Source organism: Giraffa tippelskirchi, chromosome 7 (genome assembly GCF_054371585.1).
Source record: "Giraffa tippelskirchi isolate mGirTip1 chromosome 7, T2T-mGirTip1v1.2.pri, whole genome shotgun sequence".
Classification (NCBI taxonomy): Eukaryota; Metazoa; Chordata; class Mammalia; order Artiodactyla; family Giraffidae; genus Giraffa; species Giraffa tippelskirchi.
In genome coordinates, this window is record NC_137281.1 from 42,535,027 (window position 1) to 42,553,770 (window position 18,744).

The window sequence follows — 18,744 nt, forward strand, 5'->3', positions numbered from 1 at the left end:
GATTCAGTAATTGTTAGCATTCGGCCATTTTAAAAACTTATATATATGCTGTATAAATAAAACTTTTCCTCAACCATAAAAATAGTAGTAAGGTGTCGAGTTCATGATATCCCATCTTTAAATACTTCAACATGCATCTCCTAAGAATAAAGACATTCTCTTATATAATTATGATACTGTTATCACACCTTAAAAATTAGTACCAATTCTACAATCTGTAATATCTGGTTCTCATATTTGAATTTCCAGTTGTCCCAAGAATGCTTTTGCTTTGTATTTCTTATGGCTCCTATGTTGGCTTCATTTACATTTATAAATGTTTTCCTTCTTTCTGAATTGATCCCTTTATCATTATGCAATGCTCTTCTTTGTCTTTTATTATAATCTTTATTTTAAAGTCTATTTTGTGTGATATGAATATAATTACTCCAACTTTTTTGTCCCAGGGATCCTTTTATGGCCCTTTTAAAAGATCAGGATTTAATTAAGTTTTATCCATTGCATTTGGTTTTTATGTGTCTTTAGTTTCTTTTAATCTAGAGCAGTCTTTTTACCTCCTTTTTTCCCCCCACTACTGATACTAAATTTGAGTCCAAGACAGCTGTCTCATAGACCATCCTACATTGTAGATTGTCTGTTTCCTCATGGAGTCACTTACCTGTTCTTCTTTTCCCTGTATTTTCTGTATGCTAGAAGTTCAGTCTAGAGGCTTGATTAGATTAAGTTTCTGCAATTGTGGAAAGGATGTTTCATAGGTAGTGGGGTTTCATATTGCAATATATCAGAAGGCATATTCATTGTTTATCCATCTAGGGAATGTGTTAGTGAAAACTACAAAGACTTTTTTGTCAATGTGTTAGTTTCCTAGGTTTGCCATAAAAAAGCAGCACAAATTGGGTGGCTTAAAACAAAAGAAATCATCTCACAATTTGGGAGGCCAGAAGTCTGATATCAGGCTTCACAGGGCTGTGCTTCCTCTGAAACATGGAGGAGAGAGTCCTTCCTTGATTCTTCTGGCTTCTGGCCTTTGCCAGCATCCTTGGGGTTCCATCATTCCTGTCTCTGCCTCTATCATCACATGACATTCTTTCTCTCTCTTGTGTCTTCATGACATCTATCACCTCTGTATGTGTATCCTTCTGAAACTTAAAAAAAAAAAAACTATTTCCCTTTGTCTCCAGGTATCTCCCTAGATTGGGGCTTCCTAGGTGACTCGGTGAGAAAGAATCCATATGCCAATGCAGGAGACATGGGTTCTATCCCTGAGTCAGGAAGATCCCCTGGAGAAGTAAATGGCAACCCACTCTAGTATTCTTGCTGAGAGAATCCCATGGACAGAGGAGCCTGGTGGGCTACAGTCCGTGGGGTCGCACAGAGTTGGACACAACTAAGCATGCATGTGAGCATGCATGCATGCCCGCATCTCCCTAGACTGGATGACCTGGTAGGTCTTTTCCTGCACACTGTGAAGTCTGACATCTGACAGTGAGCTCTTGGGTTTTCTCTATTACCATGTAGTGTGCTGTCCTACCAAACGGGTGACATGAAGTGAGGTAGGAGCCCTTCTCAGTGGCCACATGCCAGGTTGCCGAGGGCTGGGAGGTTGAGACACTTACCCGTGTGGAGCCCTTGCATCCATCCTGCGGGTGTAGCCTCAGGTGCTGGTGTTAGCTGAACATTAGTCACTGAGCCCTTCTTCTGCCTTAGAGAGACTCCCCGAGGGCGCTGGAGCCTCCTCAGCACATAAATATACATAAACTTTCTAGAGACGCTCGGGGTTGTTGAATGAATCACTAGCATCTACAGGGGAAAGACTTTTTATTTTCTTATAGTTATCTAAATAATTTAGTAGAAGAAGATTAGAACAGTAACTTGTGTTAAGGTTTTGAAGACAGTTTGTATATTTTTTAAAAGCATGGATTTTTCTGGTATTGGCTTATTTCCTCTTTTTAAAAAATTAGTCTTTTTAAAAGCAGAGGATAGATACACATGGTACAAAATTCAAGAGAAAAGGTAAACAGTAAAAAGTAGTTCTCCCATTTCTACTTCTTAGCTTAACAGTTTCTTGTTTCTTTATCCATAGGCAAGTGTATACAAATTTACATACAAGTGGTAACATGCTGTAAATGCTATTCTAGCTCTCTAATATTTTTTCCATTATGTCTTAGAAATGATTGTATCTTGATTGGGTGTATTACTACCTGTTTTTAACAATTGCAGATTATTCTGGAGTTTTACTGTTTAGTCACGTTCAACTCTTGTGAGCCCATGGACTACAGCCCGCCAGACTCCTCTGTCCATGGGATTTCCCAGGCAAGAATACTAGAGTGGGTTGCCATTTCCTTCTCCAGGAGATCTTGCCTCCCCAGGGATCAAACCTGAATCTCTTATGTTCTGCTTTGGCGGGAGGATTCTTTATACCACTGAGTCACCTGGGAAGCCCATTCTGGAGTATAGATGTGTATTAATTTATTTCATCAGATCTTATTGATAGACATTTTAGGTCATTTCTAATCTTTTGCTGCTTAAGCAAAATAGAATTTATTTTGATGTAAGTCGGTTTGCTTTTATGTTATAGAGTAAATCATTTCAGAAACTAATTTCAAATCTTGCTAGCTGTTACTCAATAAGAAATAACAAAGACTTCCCTGGCAGGTCAGGGGTAAGGCTCTGTGCTACCAATGCAGGGGGCACAGGTTGGATCCCTGGTCAGAGAACCAAGATCCCACATGCTGAGTGGCACAGCCAAATCTTCCCCCCCCCTCCCCACCCCAAAATAAAAAATAACAAAAATGTGTTTTTGCTATTAAGAATGTAAATAAAACTTATATTGCAAATTTTATGATCGGAAGTATTTTACACACTCATGTTGGTCTGTAGATTATAAATTAGCATGATAGGCTAGCATTTGGAAAGGAGGTTCAATCAGGTATGCTTTCTGGCATGTAGTAGGACATTTAATATATTAAAATAGGCACTGATTTATACTACATGGATTTTAGATAAAGAAGAGGTTTGCTAGATTAAACTTTCTAATACTTTTTTTCTGTAGTTTGCTAAATATATTTTTGTTTTCCAGGTTAGCCTATGATTTTTTTTCCACATCTCTTGGGCACAAAGCTGATCTGTCTGAGCTGCTATGTGAGCCTAGACAAGAAGCTGGCTGGAGTCTGTGTCCAGAGCACTCAGGATCCATCATTACGTGGGTATATTTGTTTCCTGTTGCTGTGTAACAAATGGCCACAAACTTAGCAGCTGGAAACAACCAACTTATAAATAAATTAATTAATAAAACACATTTATTATCTCACAGTGTCTGTGGTTTCAGGAGTCTGGGTACAGTTTAGCTGGGTCCTCAGTGTCACTAGCCTGAAAAGCAATGTGTGGGCAGAGGCTGGAGTTTCATTTGAGGCTCAGGTTGCTCTTCCTAGCTCACTGGTTGTTGGTTAATTAACTTCTGTGTGGTTCTGTGACTGAGGGCCCCATTTGCACACTAGCTATCAGTTGGAGACTCCTCTCAGCTCCTGGGGGCCATCCTCAGGTCCTTGCCATGCAGACCCGCTCTTCTTACAATGTGAGTGTCTTCTTTCTTCCAGGCTGGGAGAGCCTGATGCTTCATCTTTTAAAGGCTTTCCTGGTTAGGTCTAGTCAAAGCTATGGTCTTTCCAATAGTCATGTATGGATGTGAAAATTGGACTCTAAAGAAAGCTGAGCGCCGAAGAATTAATGCTTTTGAACTGTGGTGTTGGAGAAGACTCTTGAGAGTCCCTTAGACTGCAAGGAGATCTGACCAGTCCATCCTAAAGGAAATCAGTCCTAAATATTCAGTGGAAGGACTGATGCTGAAGCTAAAACTCTGATACTTTGGCCACCTAATGCAAAGAACTGACTCATTGGAAAAGACCCCGATGCTGGGAAAGATTGAAGGTGGGAGGAGAAAAGGATGACAGAGGATGAGATGGCTGGATGGCATCACTGACGTGATGGGCATGAGTTTGAGTAAGCTCTGGGAGTTGGTGACGGACAGGGAAGCCTGGCGTGCTGCAGTCCATGGGGTTGCAAAGAAACAGACACGACTGAGCGACTGAACTGAATTGGTTAGGTCAGGCCCACCTATCTAGGATAATTTCCCTTTGGATGAATTTAAGGTGATCTTCCTTTAATATATTTTTTTAAACTAGCACATTTTTTTTCAAAATTTGGCTGTGCCAGGTCTTAGTTGCAGCATGCAGGATCTTTGCTGAGGCATGCAGGATATAGTTCTTTGACCAGGGATGGAACCCAAACCCCCTGCATTGGGAGCATGGAGCCTTAACCATTGGACCACCAGGGAAGTCCTTCCCTTTAATATTAATTGGTCTCACTCACATTCAAAGAGAGGTGATTATGAAAAGCATGTGCACCAGAGGGCAGGAATCTTGGTGGTCATCTTAGATTTCTACCTACCTTGGTGGGTGGTTATGAGCACTACTGTTACAGGGGACCTGAGCTAGAGTTGTTATAAAATTTCTCTCTGTGAAGAAGTAGTAGTTAGGCAATAATTAATCTACCTTTTTATGTGAGACAGCTCTTAAATTACAGTGGACAAGTGGGCAATTCTGCCTATCCCCACCTTAGTAGCCAGTTGCTTCCATGTCATTCAAAAACATTGACTTTTCAGAAGGGATTGCTCCTATTCACAGGGTTTTCTCTGTTTCTCTCCTTCAGCCCTAAAATGTCATGCTCTTTCCTTTTAACCAAATATCTCTTAGACAGGAAGTGTTTATCATTCAGGATCTAGCCAAAGGAAAGTAATAAACCTTCTAAAGTAGTTGAGGAGGTGGCTTTTCTGTACTGGTGTGTACGTTAGAACCATCATTGGAGTGTCATCACCCCAAACCTCACCCTGATTTCTGCATCCAGAGGAGGGACGGCTTCTCCTACTTAGAACCCTGTCCCATGGGAGTTGTTCAGTTGTTCATTTGTGTCCGACTCTTTGCATCCCCACGGACTGCAGCGCGCCAGGGCTCCCTGTCCTTCACTATCTCCCTGAGTTTGCTCAGACTCATGTCCACTGAGTCAGTGATGCCATCCAACCATCTCTCTCTCTGTCGTCCCCTTCTCCTCCTGCCTTCAATCTTTCCCAGCATCAGGGTCTTTTCCAATGAGCTGGCTCTTCGAATCAGGTGGCCAAAATTCCAGGGGAGGGCTGGTGACTGACCAAGGTGAACTGTGACTTCCTTGGGTCTCCGAAGGTTTTACAGCTCCCCACCCAGTAGAACGCACTGTGTTACTTTGTGAATCCTGGGAGCACAGGAGGGGAGACTGGCTTCCTTCTGCCTTGTTAACGTACAGCCATTCTCCACGTACAGACTCCCAAGTCTGCTCCCTTCTCTGATGAGATGGGAAAGCTCTGGCTTCTGTCATAGGAAACCCTAAGACTGGTCCACTAGTCAGTCCACTGGGCAGCTCAGGAGGTGGAATGAGCCCGCCGTGGAATCAGGACCACTTAAGTGTTTCCAGAATGATCTTGGGCAAGTTGCATCAGCTCTCAGTTCAATATCCTCTTCTTGCAAATCAGCTTAACCCCACCGTGTTCCTGTGTGGTTAGGAGGAGTTGACGGCATGAAAAAGAATTTTGGACACTTAACACAGGATTGTATTCCATCACTTTTTAAATTAATTTTTTTTAAGATTTTTTTGATGTGTACCCTTTTAAAGTCTTTATTTAATTTGTTATAATGTTGCTTCTGTTGTTTATGTTCTGGCTTTTTAGCCACAAAGTGTGCGGGATCTTAGCTCTCCAACCAGTGATCAAACCTATACCCCCTGCATTGGAAGGCAAGGTCTTAGCCCCTGGACCACCAGGGAAGTCCCATCCATCATGTCAAAGATGTGTATTATTTCTCATTAGTCTCTCTGAAGTCATGACGTGTATAACACAAGGCATCTCACTGCAATAATTAGCAGTTTTATTTCTTATTGTAATAAATACTGATCAGTCTCACAAACCATGGTGGTGGTCATTGTTAGAACAAAGAGTTACTGTGAATTACAGGTCAGGAATTGACAGGAGAAACTTGAATCTCTCCAAAGATTCTCCTTTGGAGTGAGAAGAGGTAGGAATGAAGCCCGCATCTCTCCACATCTTGTCCAGCCCTCCTGATTGGGTGCTCACATCCCTCTTTTCTTGCTATGAAAGTCTGTTCATCCTCCTCCCACCCAGAGCAGCAGTTTTTGTCCACCAAAGCTGTAGTCACTTAGCTTCATATCATCTTGGCCACGACTTGAGTTGGAAGGTTGGTGTTAGTAAAAAGAACAGCAGCATCCTTTCTCCACACCCCCTGCCACACTGTGAACAGCAAGCCTTCTGCACAACTCCTTTCTTACAGCTCTTTCCCCTCTGCAGTCACCTGGGGCAGGAGTCCCTGTGGGCTGCACTTCTGTCTTTTTCTTTGCTGGAAGGTGTGAACATCGAAAGCCTTTGGCCTGTGAAGGGTTCACACTCCCCTGTGGCTTGTCTTTGTGAGTCATTCTTTGCAGCTCACTCTTGTCCTTTGACACTGATTTCCCCAGCATGGTGTGTGGACCACTGTTGTTTGAGGGGCATGTGGACACATTTTTTTAATGTTCTTTTAGAATTTGCTTTTTAAAAAAAATTTGCGTATGGAAACATGAAAGACCCTGAATAACCAAAGCAATCTTGAGAAAGAAGAATGGAGCTGGAGGAATCAACCTTCCTGACTTCAGACTATACTACAAAGCTACAGTCATCAATATAGTATAGTACTGGCACAAAAACAGAAATATAGACCAAAGGAACAAGATAGAAAGCCCAGAGATAAGTCCACATACCTACTAGCACCTTATCTTCAACAAAGGAGGCAAGAATATACAACGGGGCAACAATAGTCTCTTCAATAAGTGGTGCTGGGAAAACTGGACAGCTATGTATAAAAAAATGAAATTAGAACACTTCCTAATGCCATATACACAAAAATTTTGTATTGGAATATAGTTGATTTGCAATGTTGTTTGATATAGTTGATTTGCAATGATAGTTTCAGGTGTACATCAAAGTGAACCAGCTATACATATACATATACCCAATCTTTTCTATATTGTTTTCCCATATAGGCCATTACAGAGTATTGAGTAGAGTTCCCCGTGCTATACGTAGGTCCTTATTATTAATAGTTATCTATTTTATATATAGTAGTATGTCTTTGTCAATCCCACTCTCCTAATTTATCTCTCCCCCCTCACCCTGTGGTAGCCATAAGTTTGTTTTCTATATCTGTAACTCTATTTCTGTTTTGTAGATAAGTTCATTTGTACCTTTTTTTGTAAATTCCACATGTAAGCGATATCATGAGATTTCTCTTTCTCTGACTTACATCACTCAATATGACAATTTCTAGGTCCATCCATGTTGCTGCAAATGGCATTATTTCATTCTACTCTATGGCTAAGTAACATTCCATTGTGTGTGTGTGTGTGTACACCACATCTTTATCAATTCCTCCATTGATGGACATTTATAATAGTTCATATGGCAGAAGATATTTACTGAGCAACTCCCCCAAGCTTGCCAGGATTGCATGTCCACATGCAGTGATGTTCTTGGTATATCTTTTATAACAGTTCTCATTTGAAAAATTACAACCTACAGAAGAATACGGTTACAGTAAATTCCCATATAACTTTCATGCACATTCATCCATCACTGACATTCCACCTCATTTGCTTTTATGTTTCTCTAACTCTGTGTATAATTAATACATACATCTGTACGTGTCTGAATTCATTTGTTTAAAAAAATCCAGGCATTTGAGAGTAAGCTGCAGTAAGTGCCCTTCACACCAAGATATCCAGCACTCACCACCCAAGGGTAAGGATTTTAGAGTTTCCCTGGCGTCTCAGTGGTAAAGAATCCACCTGCGAATGCAGGAGGCATGGGTTTGACCCCTGGTCCAGGAAGATCCCACATGCTGTGGAGCAGCTAAGCCCATGCACTGCAACTACTGAGCCTGTGCTCTAGAGCCCAGGAACCGCAACGATTGAGCCCACATACTGCAACTACTGAAGCCCGGGCTCTGTAACAAGAGAAGCCACCGCAATGAGACGCCAGCTCACTGCAAGGATGAGTAGCCCTCACTGTCCACAACTAGAGGAAAAACCTGCACAGCAACAAAGACACAGCATAACCAAAGATAAAGAATTATTTTTTAGAAAAGTAATAAGGATTTGATTCTCTTAACCAGAGTGAAATTGTCAAAATTAGGAAATTTGACATGGATACCATGCTATTACCTCTGTATACATATTTACAGTTGTCCCAGTATCATCCTTAAACAACTTTCCCCCACTCTGATTCAGGGTCACACAATGCATTTGCTTATCATGTCTCTTTGGTTTCTTTTCCTTTTAAAGAGTATAGGCCTCTTGTTTTGTAGAAAATCCTTCAGTCTATACTTGGTTTTCCAGGTACTTTCCTTTTCTAGTGAGTGACACTGGTTTTCCATTTGTGGGCATGTAAAGCTTCCCTTTAAAATAAATTTATTTAAAATTAACAAGGGAGTCAATTTAAAGAAAAATAGGAAGTAAATAACAGTACAAGAGATACAAGGAACTGACAAAAATGGTGACAGTCGTATATCAATGACTGAGATTTGGAAAATTTGTACAGGGTCCACGGTGTTGCCATCTCTTGGACCCTGGTGGTAGAAGAGAACAGGGAAGCCTGTAGCCCTGCTCAGGCCCTGGGTTTGTGAGCTGGCGGTGGTTGTGCCAGCCCCAGGGGGCCTCTGCTTCCCCACCGGCAGCCCCTTGCCTCGCCAGGCAGAACTCATCCCTTTGATTTCCACCACATCCCATGGATGGTGTGTTCCTGTTTGCTCCTCTTGCTTTAAAGTCTTAAGTTCTATCTTGCCTTGAAGCCTTTCCTGTGTGGGTTAGTCACTTGGACTACATCTGCCCTTAATAGAATCCTACGTTTTCTGATGGACTTTTCAAGTTTTGTTCGTATTTATTTATTTGGCCACAGCATGTAGGGTCTTTGTTCCCTGACCAGGGATCGAACCCGGGTCCCCTGCAGTGAAAGTGTGGAGCTTCAGCCACTGAAATGCCAGGGAATTCCATATTTTTATTTATTTCTTCATTTGTGCATGTGTGTATTGAGGTATGATTGATTTATACAAAAAAAGCTGTTTTGTGTTAAGAAACCAAAGAGAAATAAAGAGTACTCCTAATATCTCCTTGCTCTTTCCTGATTTACTTTTTAAATTAGAGGTAAATAATATTTTTATTGTAATTCAGTGAAAATATATTGAACAAAGTGGAAATAATTCTGTGAAAATAAGGAAAAAGTCCAGCTGGATGGCAAAAGTAGCCTTTGGAGAGATGTGTATATTTTGTAATGGGTTCTGATGAAAAAATATGCAAAAGAAAAAAAATAATGTATATGTTTTAATGAGTTTGAAGATAAGTATACACCCATGAAACCATCACCATATATAATATTCTGAAGTTATCCATTAACTCTAGAAGTTTCCTCCTTCCCTCTTTTTCCTCTTTTGATATGAGCATTAAACATAAGATCTACCCTCTTAAATTTTTTAAAGTAAGCATACAATACAGTATTAGGCATAGGCACTGTGCTGTGCAGTAGATCTTCAGGAATTCTTCACCCTGCATAAATGAAATGATGTACCTTTTGACCAACATCTCCCTGATCCCCCACAGCCCATAGCCTCTGGCAACCACCGTTCTGCTTTCTACTTCCATAAATATGACTGTTCTAGATTTCCCATATAAGTATATTCTTATGTATTTGACTTATTTTACTTAGCAAGTTCATGCATGTGGTAGCAAATGGCAAGATTTCCTGCTTTTCAAAGGGAAAGAAATGTGTGTAAGTGCGTATATATATGTGTGTGCATGTGTATATACATATATATATATTATACACACCACGTTTTCTTTGTATATGTGTGGACTGTAGCTCACCAGGCTCCTATGTCCGTGGAATTCTCCAGGCAGGAATACTGAAGTGGGAAGCCACTCCCTTCTCCAGGGGATCTTCCCAACCCAAGGACTGAACCTGGATCTCCCACATTGCAGGCAGATTCTTTACCATCTGAGCCACCAGGGAAGCCCTGTGTGTGTGTATCTACTACATTTTCTTTATCCATTTGCCCACTGATGACCATTTAGGTTGTTTTTTGAATGATTTATTAGTATTAAATCTATTCTTTGGCAAGACTCATCTCTTGAGTCTCCAACTAGGCTCCAAGTTCTAGGAGGGAAGGGACCCACTCTCCTGAGGGTCTCTAAAGCATGGCGCTCCTGACCTTGAGCATAGAGGATGTCCAGGAAGGGCATCTTTTCTTTCTCATCCTTACTGCCTCTCAGGCCTGCATCACTGTTTGCCTGACCCCTGCAGCTATCCCTTCACTGGTGCCCTCAGGCCAGACCCTCCTGACTTGTGTCAGCATCATTTTCTATAACACTTAACATCTTATATAACACTTAGCATCATTTTCTGTAACACTGAGACCATGGAGACTGTGTAAATCTAATTCGGTCACCCCTGTGCTCTCCCGCACCCCAAATATATACTTAAAACCTTCCTTTGCCTACAGGAGTGTTTTCAGATTAGGGACACAGACCCCTGGGATTCTTCAAAATTGTATCAAGGTGACGGTGAATTCTACAAGGATATTTCGATCTTGTGTTTCAGGTTTAGTGATAACCTTCAAGACATTTAAAATCTAAGCTTATACTGGCTTATCGAATCACTGCTTTTAACTGATCCTGTTGGATGATTCCAGGGCTTGCATTTCTGTTTAGTTTCCTTTGGTGACAGAACACCCAAAGTGATAAGGGTTTTAACTGTGCTTGCAGTGTGTTCGCATACCCTGTGTGTGATAGAGAGGAAGAGTTTGCAGCTTTGAGAAGCACTGGGCCATGGTCTGGGCACGTACGCCTACATCCAGCTTCCAGGGACCTCCAATGTCCGGCTCATGTTCATCTCTCTAGCCTCAAGTCTTACCTCTGCCCATGCAAGTCCTGTGCTATGGCTTCCTCCCTGATCCCTGCATTCTTAGTCCTTAGGGTACCCACTGAACTCCTTTCACCTTCTCAGACTCAGCTCAATTTCCTATCCTCCTGGAAGCCTTCTCAGACTTTGCCTGAGGTGACCTTTCCTCTCTAGTTTCTGTCCCTAAATGGTGACATTTATCTCATAGATGCTACCCAGGGTCCACCTGTCAGCCTCCCTGGCAGACTGACTATGAGCCCCCAGCTGACAGACTGTGCCCTCTGCCTTTTTGTGCCTGGAACCCAACAGGTGCCTAATACACACTTGTCACAGGATTTTACTTAAGAGAGCCTTTGAGCTCTCTTTTTTGCAATATCTTTCATTACGTGTCCTAAGGATCTGGGAGACTTGCTGTTCTGAGTGATTGTCTGGCGTCCCATCACATGTATACTAGATGCTCAACTAACATTTCCTTATTTCTCTGCTCAAGACTGAGATCGAGGGTAGTTTTCTTCCCTTCTGGGTAAATGTTTTGTAAAAAAAAAAAAAATCAAAACTTTCCATTAAGATTCCCAAGAAGCATCGCAGGCATACTATTTTGCCGTTTTCCTTAAAATCTGCCTCACTAGGCTATAGCATCAGGGTGTTTGCGGAACTGCACTGAATAAGTTGCTTACAGACTGTTCTGAAATTTTTCTTGAATTATTTTCTCAGTGTAGGCTACTCTTGTGCTCACTTGGCATCGTAACCTTTCCTGTGATGTCTCTGGTTACTCTGATTCACAGTACTTTTTTGTTTTTTCCTTTTTTTCCAGTTTTTGGCCCTGCTGAGCCTTCTTTGCTTTTGCGAAGACTGTCTGTAGTTGCGGGGAGTGGGGTGCAGGCTTCTCATTGTGGTAGCTTCGCTTGTTGCAGAACACAGGTGCTAGGCGGGCAGGCTCAGTACTTGTGGCGCTGGAGTCTAATTGCTCCCCGGCATGCGGGATGTTCCCTGAGCAGGGATCGAACCCGTGTCTCCTGCATTGGCAGGCAGATTCTTATCTGCTGCACCACCGGGGCTGTCCCTCCACAGTACTTTTCACAGCCAACCCCCCGAAGCCTCCCAGTCTGTCCTGCCAGCCATGCCAAAGGGAACCACCCCCGCCGCCTCTGTGACCCACTCACTCACTCTGTGACGCTCGTGTTCCCCGGGGCCACTGGGCAAATGAATTGTCTTGAACTTGAACCCTCTTCTCTCTCCTGTGCTTGTTTGTGTATGATAAACTTTCTGAAGATGTTTGAAAAGTAAATGTTTGAATTGCACATCCTTATTTGATTGACCTTTTACACTCCCCGCACTGTCTGTCCGACGAACAGGGGGCTGCCTGGCTGGCGTGCTGGCGGCAGGAGAGAAGAGGAGCTGCTCCCTTAAGAAGGCACCTCAGCAGCTCTCTGCATCTTGACTGTTTCCTAATACTCCTCCGGCAGAGGCTGGCTGTTAGGTAGAGATTCGTTTCACAGGAGTTTTTGCTAATGGAACCCTGCACCATCCCTCCTGAGAATTACAATGCAGGGCACTGTAGCCCCCGGGGGATTCCGTAGTCTCAGATCTGATACTCGAGCAGGTTGAGGGTGACAACTATTTTATAAAAATAACATTTCTTACTAGGACAGGAGTGATACACACTCAAGGCAGGGAAGTTGGAAGATTCAGAAAGATCACAAATAAAAAAGGCGTGATTTCAAACCCTGAGGTGGTTGCCGGCGCCTCTTTCTTATGTTCCCTTCCACACTTTCCTTCCACACATTTATGGCTTTATTTTACGAATGTGGCTTACTGATTCTTTCATTTCTCAGTAGAGCATAAACATCTCACAGGTCAGTATTTATTGCTTTACCGTATGTAGGTAGAGCATGTTATTTAACCAATCCCTTGTTGGACATTTACCTTGGTTTTAATTTTCTGTTGTTATGGTTATCTTGTGATAAACATCTTTATTGATGCATCTTTGTTGGCATCTTTTTTTATAATTTCCTGAGGATAAATTCTGAGAAATAGAATTCTTGAGTCAATCAAAGAGAGTAGACATTTTGTGAACACCAAAAGAAGAATAGACAGATTCAGTGAGTGTCATTCATGTAGAAAATTAACACTTAACCCCATAATCAGTGTGAATAGCTAAGTATCCTTTACAGTTCCTTACTGCTTTGCTGTGGACGGCATCATGTCACTCACATTGGGAAGCAAGTGAAAAAACGGGACTCTGGAGCCACACTACCTGGAATTTGAGTCTGTTCCACTACTCATCAGTGGTGTGACCTTGCTGAGTCACTTTAGCTCTCCTCACCTCAGTTTCCCGATCTACAAGATGGAAACAGTAAAAGTGCCGACCTCATAGAGTTGTAATAAAAAAATGAAATGAATTGCCCTGGGTCAAGAACTTAGAATAGCCCTTGGCACAGAACAAGTGTTTGCTATTATTTCCTCATCTGGTTGTTCACTTGACAAGTTACTCTCCATGTGAATTAATATGGACCCAGTTACTCTTGTTAGTGGTTCTGCAGTATTTCATTATAAGAATGTGCATTTGTGTGTCTGTATGTTTTCTCCAGTCTTGTACTCTTGCTGGTCTTCAGGGTAATAAATTCCTAGAGGTGGGGTTGACAGGGGTGCTAACTTTTAAAGACTTTTAAATATATACATTTCCATATAGTACCTTCAAAGGGGAGCTAGCAGGCATATGTGGAGTCCCTCAGTGAGGGCATTCAGGCTCTGCCCGAACAGTGGTCCCTGACCTTGTAGAGTTCATAGTCATGGAGAGAGCTGGAAGAGAAGAGGGGAGGAAGGCCTTCTCAGAGCCTGTGCTGCTCTTCCACAGTGGCAAGCTGCCTGGTTTATGGGTCTCCATTGTTCTGCTTGTCTATTTGTTTTTTTAAGTCATCCCATGCTGGGAGGCCCACCATGCTGGTCACTCTCACCCTGCACTGACAGACCTCAATAGCAAACTCGTGAGTCGATGACAGCTCCTAGTCATGTGTATAAACCACATTAAGTGCTCATGCATGTCATTTCACTTAATCATCCCAGTTGCCTTCTGAAGTGGGTACGTGTTATCTCTTCAGAGAGGTTTGGTCACTTGGGCAAGATCACACAGTTAATAAGTAACCAAACTGCACACCCTGCCGTGTGACTCCCATGCCATGAGTGGGGGACCCTGGGGGGTCCCAGGTTCCTGTCTCGCTTTGGCTTTGCCTGTAAGCTATCCTGTGTGACTGAGAGCCCGTCCTTTCCTTCTGGTTTTCGATTTTCCCATTTGAACTATGAGTAAGATTTACATCATCTCTAAGACTATGACTTACTTTTGGTCGTGCTGGGTCTTCATTGCTGTGTGCCAGCTTTCTCTAACTGCGGTGAGCAGGGACTACTCTTTGTTGTGGTGCACGAGCTTCTCATTGAGGTGGCTTCTCTTGTTGTGGAGCACAGGCTCTAGGCACACAGGCTTCAGTAGTTGTAGCACGCAGGCTCAGTAGTTGCCATGCGAGGGCTTAGTTGCTCCGAGACGTGTGGAATCTTCCCGGACCAGGGATCGAACCAGTATTCCCTGGTTTGGCAGACAGATTGAGACTATGACTTCTGCTTGTGAGAATCCTGGCACGTTTAATGTCAGGACACACATGGCACGTTCAGAGGGTTTTAACTGAAGAGAGACGAACTGGGGGACAGTTCCAGGGGTGTGAGAATCCAGCAAAGGATGGTGAAGTGCACGGGTATCATGAACAATGTGAAGCTGCTGCCACCACTGGGCCTGGAGGGACCCGGAGAGGCAGAGGAGTTAGTGGAGCTCAGGAAAAGCAGGAGCCAGGGGAGAGGGGTGGCTGGGAGCTGTGGCCTTGGACAGAGGGAGGCAGCCCCTACCAGAGCCGGAAGTGGCCCGGGGCCCCCGACCCAGCCCCCACATATGTGCTCCACACTCCACCACCCAGGAATGTTGGCTGGGCAGTTGGAAATCCAGAGAGTGCAGTGTGTTCACTTTCTGGCACAGAGCAGGCTGTGTACAGGGGGCAAACAGTAACTAGCAAAGGGATTTTTGCGGGGCTCATGGCCCATCTTTTGAGGGAGGAGGCTCCTGCTGAATGGTGACACAGCAGGAAGAAGCCCCCTGCTGCCGGCCATGGGCCTGGGGAAGCAGTGGGCATCCCACGTCCCAGGCTTTTCTTTTCAAAATGGACACAGAAGTGGGCAGGCTCAGCCTTCCCCTGATTCTTGCGGATAGTTCAGATGGTCCTGAATCATGTTTCAACCTTTCCTGGCATCCTTTCCTTCAAGATGAATGTGGCTAAATGACTACTGCATCTAGAATTTCCCTAGAAATAAATGTCCTTGCTCATTGAAAATCCATCTGAGGCTTTCGATTCCAGGGAGAAAAGGAGTCTGGACCACTCTGAAAAGTCAAGCAGGAGGGGTTAGCAGAGGAGAAATAGCCACGTTGCAAGGCTGCGAGTTGTGACTGTAGCACAGAGTGACTCGGTGAGTACTTTGGGGGATTGTCACTTCCTGGTGCTTACCCTGCCTGCCTTTCAAGTTTCTCTTACTCCACCCGTGATCCAGGCATTGCTTCAGCATCCACCTGGAAGCAGCCCCCAGGACTGCCTGCTCCCTCCTCTCCCAGCCCCATGTGCCTGTCTACACTGCATCATCACCTGGGCAGTTGGACACCGAGGTTTTTTTGCCAGAACCTCTTTCAGCAGCAGTGTTCAGCCTGGTTTTGTTTCCAAACACACAGGGGGCATGCTGGGAGACCAGTGTGGCATCTCTCCCTACCTGGTAAGAGGGGATCGATGATCATAGACTTCCTATTAGGACATATTAGCAGCTTTAAAAACATTCTACTTTGATCTACAATTTCTACTTTTGGGTCTGTGTTTTAAGGAAAAGAAGGATTTGCCCTGTCGATGAAAATGTGTCTGATAAACTGGTAATAGGACTTAAGGTCAGAAAGCTGACTCAAACTGAATGAAGCAAACATGGGAATGTATTAGCTCATGTGAAATAAAAAGTCAAGGAATTCATTACTTATGAAACAGAAAGAGACTCACAGGCTTCAAGAATGGGAAGGGATTGTTAGGGAGTTTGGGGTGGACATGTACACACGGCTATGTTTAAAATGGATAACCAATGAAGTCCTACTGTGTAGCACGTGGAACTCTGCTCAATGTTATGTGGCAGCCTGGATGGGAGGGGAGTTTGGGGGAGAATGGATACATGTATAGGTATGGTTGAAGCCCTTTGCTGTTCACCTAAAACTATCACAATATTGTGTGTTAAGCGGCTCTACCCCCAATACAAAATAGAAAATTAAAAAAAAATAGTCAAGGAGTTCAGCATTAGGCATAGTTGGATCTAGGGGATCACTTGCTCCTCTTTGCTCTTTCCTTGGTGGCAAGATACATACCAGCAGCCCCAGGCTTTCATCTTAACCTACCAGGACACCAGAGGACAAGACCAGAAGGCCTGTCCCTTCACAGAGGTCACATCTGTCCTAGAATTGAGTCTCTGACTCTGATTGGGCTACATGCTTGTTCTAGACCAGCCCTGTCGCCAGAGGGATGGCAGAAGCTAGTTGGTTGAGCCTTGGTCACGTGCCCTGGGGAATAAGGCTGTCTCCACCTGGATCACACTCTGAGAAAGGAGGGACTTCCTAGGAAACACTTGGCTGTGCTCCTGCCAAAAGAGGGGTGAATGGTGGATGGGCAAAGACTACTAAAGCCCATAACTTCCTCACAGCATCATGTGAAAAAGTGAGAAGCAAACAAATGACCAGCTCTGGGAGAATAGCTTAAATTGTGGCTTTTTCATAAGATGGAATATTATGCAACCACTAAAACACAAGTTAAAATTGAATTTATTGAGAAAAACTTAATGATAGGATTTGAAAAGAAAGGTTGCAGTGTACACAGGCAGTATGATTTCCACTGTGTAAAATATGTATGCTTTGGAAAGTGCTGAAAGAAAAATATAGAGAAATGTTCATAGTAATTATCTCCGAGCGATATGCGTAAATTTCATCCTTTGATTTTTTTTTTCTTTTTTCTTTTTATATTTTAAAGTACTCATTCTATTCATGCCTAAGGAACAAATGCAAACTTTTAGAATCCAAGCTACAAGGTGACTCCCACTTGACCATCATGTGGCTGCACTGCGGCCAAGTGGGGACAGCAGTGGGGGTGGGGAAGGGGGAAGCAAGGAGGGGAGGGAAGGGGAGGCAGCTCCACCAAGTCCAAAATTTTAAGCCTTGAAGGAGGCAGAGGCAGGTTTGGACCCAAATGGAAGGATCTGTTGGAGATGTGGCAATAACTCTGAGCTCCCTTGGTAGGCAGACTGGCTTCACTTCTAAGATCTTGTCCATTCATTCGTTAGTTCATTCATTCAGTAGATGAGTGCCCCTGCGTGCCAAGGGATGCATAAGGAAACAGGGCCTGTCCTTGTCCCCTGAAGTTAGTCCACCGTGAGGACATGGCGGCATGCAGACGGCTACCGCAGGCTTACCACATATCATGGGCCTGGCGACCTGTCATCACTGTAGAGGAGCCTTTGGGAGGACATAGCAGCTGACTGTGAGGAGGTGGGGAGACCATAGGGCCTTCACACGTGAACTGAGACACAGGACAGTGAACACACAGCATGAGAGGGAGACCATAAATGAACCTCAATGTGGCCTCCCCGCTCTGAGCAAGGGGCTGAGGGTTCCAGGCCCTGGATGCAGACTGAGAGAGGATATTGGAGAGCCCAGGGAAGACTGAAGGGGGCACGTGGGCCAGGGGAAGTAGTGCTGGGGAATCAAGGGGTCGTGTGGGTGACCGGCTTCTGCTCAGAGTAGGTGAGGCAAAGAGCAGCCCAGCAGTTAGAGGAGCGGAGGCCTCGGGCTCAGGCACCCAGCTTTCCTCTGCAGCAAACAGCCCGAGCACTGAGACCTGGGGCAAGCTCTAGTTTTCACATCTGGAAAGGGGAATTCATCCTGCTGTCCTTGGCATGTTCCTGGGGAGCAGGGCTAGTGACTGAAGCACCTGGGCCGGCGTCAGGAAGACAGGAGGCGCACAGCTCCTGGGAAGAGGATGGGAAGCAAACCCAGGACCACGTCCCAGTTGGCATCTTGGCCTCGGCCACACCAGAAGGCAGGTCAGTGGGACAGATTGTATTTTCTAAAGAAAGCCATGACTGTCTCCCACCCTCTGTGCTCTCTTGTAACATGACCTTGACACTCTCCATGCCTTCTGGAGGTAGGTCATGAAGCTTCCACCGGCTTCCATACAGTCCTTCCTCCCTCCCTACCTGGGCATATTTACACATGGAACCCAGCTGCCATGCTTCAAGAAAGCCCAGGGCACATGCAGAGGCCACATGGAGATGTGTGGGCTGACAGCACCTGCTGAAGTCCCAGCGATCCTAAGGCATCAAACGTGAGTGAAGAAGCTGGGGCGATGACTCCAGCCCTAATCCCTATCTGACTTTAGCCGAGTAGGGGACTACAGAGTAGTTCTCTGTAGGAGAACTGCCTAGTGGAGCCCAGTCAAATTCCAGAACCGAGATAGATATCACAAATGATGGTTGTTGTTGTTTAATAGACTTTATTTTTCAGAGCAGTTTTAGGTTCCTAACAAAATTGAGCAGAAGGTACATTGCCCATATAACCCTTGCCCCCGCATAATACAGCCCATCCTCTATCAAAATCCTGAACCAGAGTGGTA

At 44.1% G+C, this 18,744-nt stretch overlaps 1 protein-coding gene across 1 annotated transcript in view; it reads left to right on the top strand.

Annotated features, from left to right (window-relative positions):
- ZNF423 (zinc finger protein 423) overlaps positions 1 to 18,744 on the top strand; it is a 469,528-nt gene that overhangs the window by 35,167 nt on the left and 415,617 nt on the right. Inside the window, exon 2 of the mRNA XM_081517250.1 lies at positions 15,418 to 15,526. The gene's annotated coding sequence lies outside the window, so the exon portion shown is untranslated. The remainder of the gene's footprint in view (positions 1 to 15,417; positions 15,527 to 18,744) is intronic.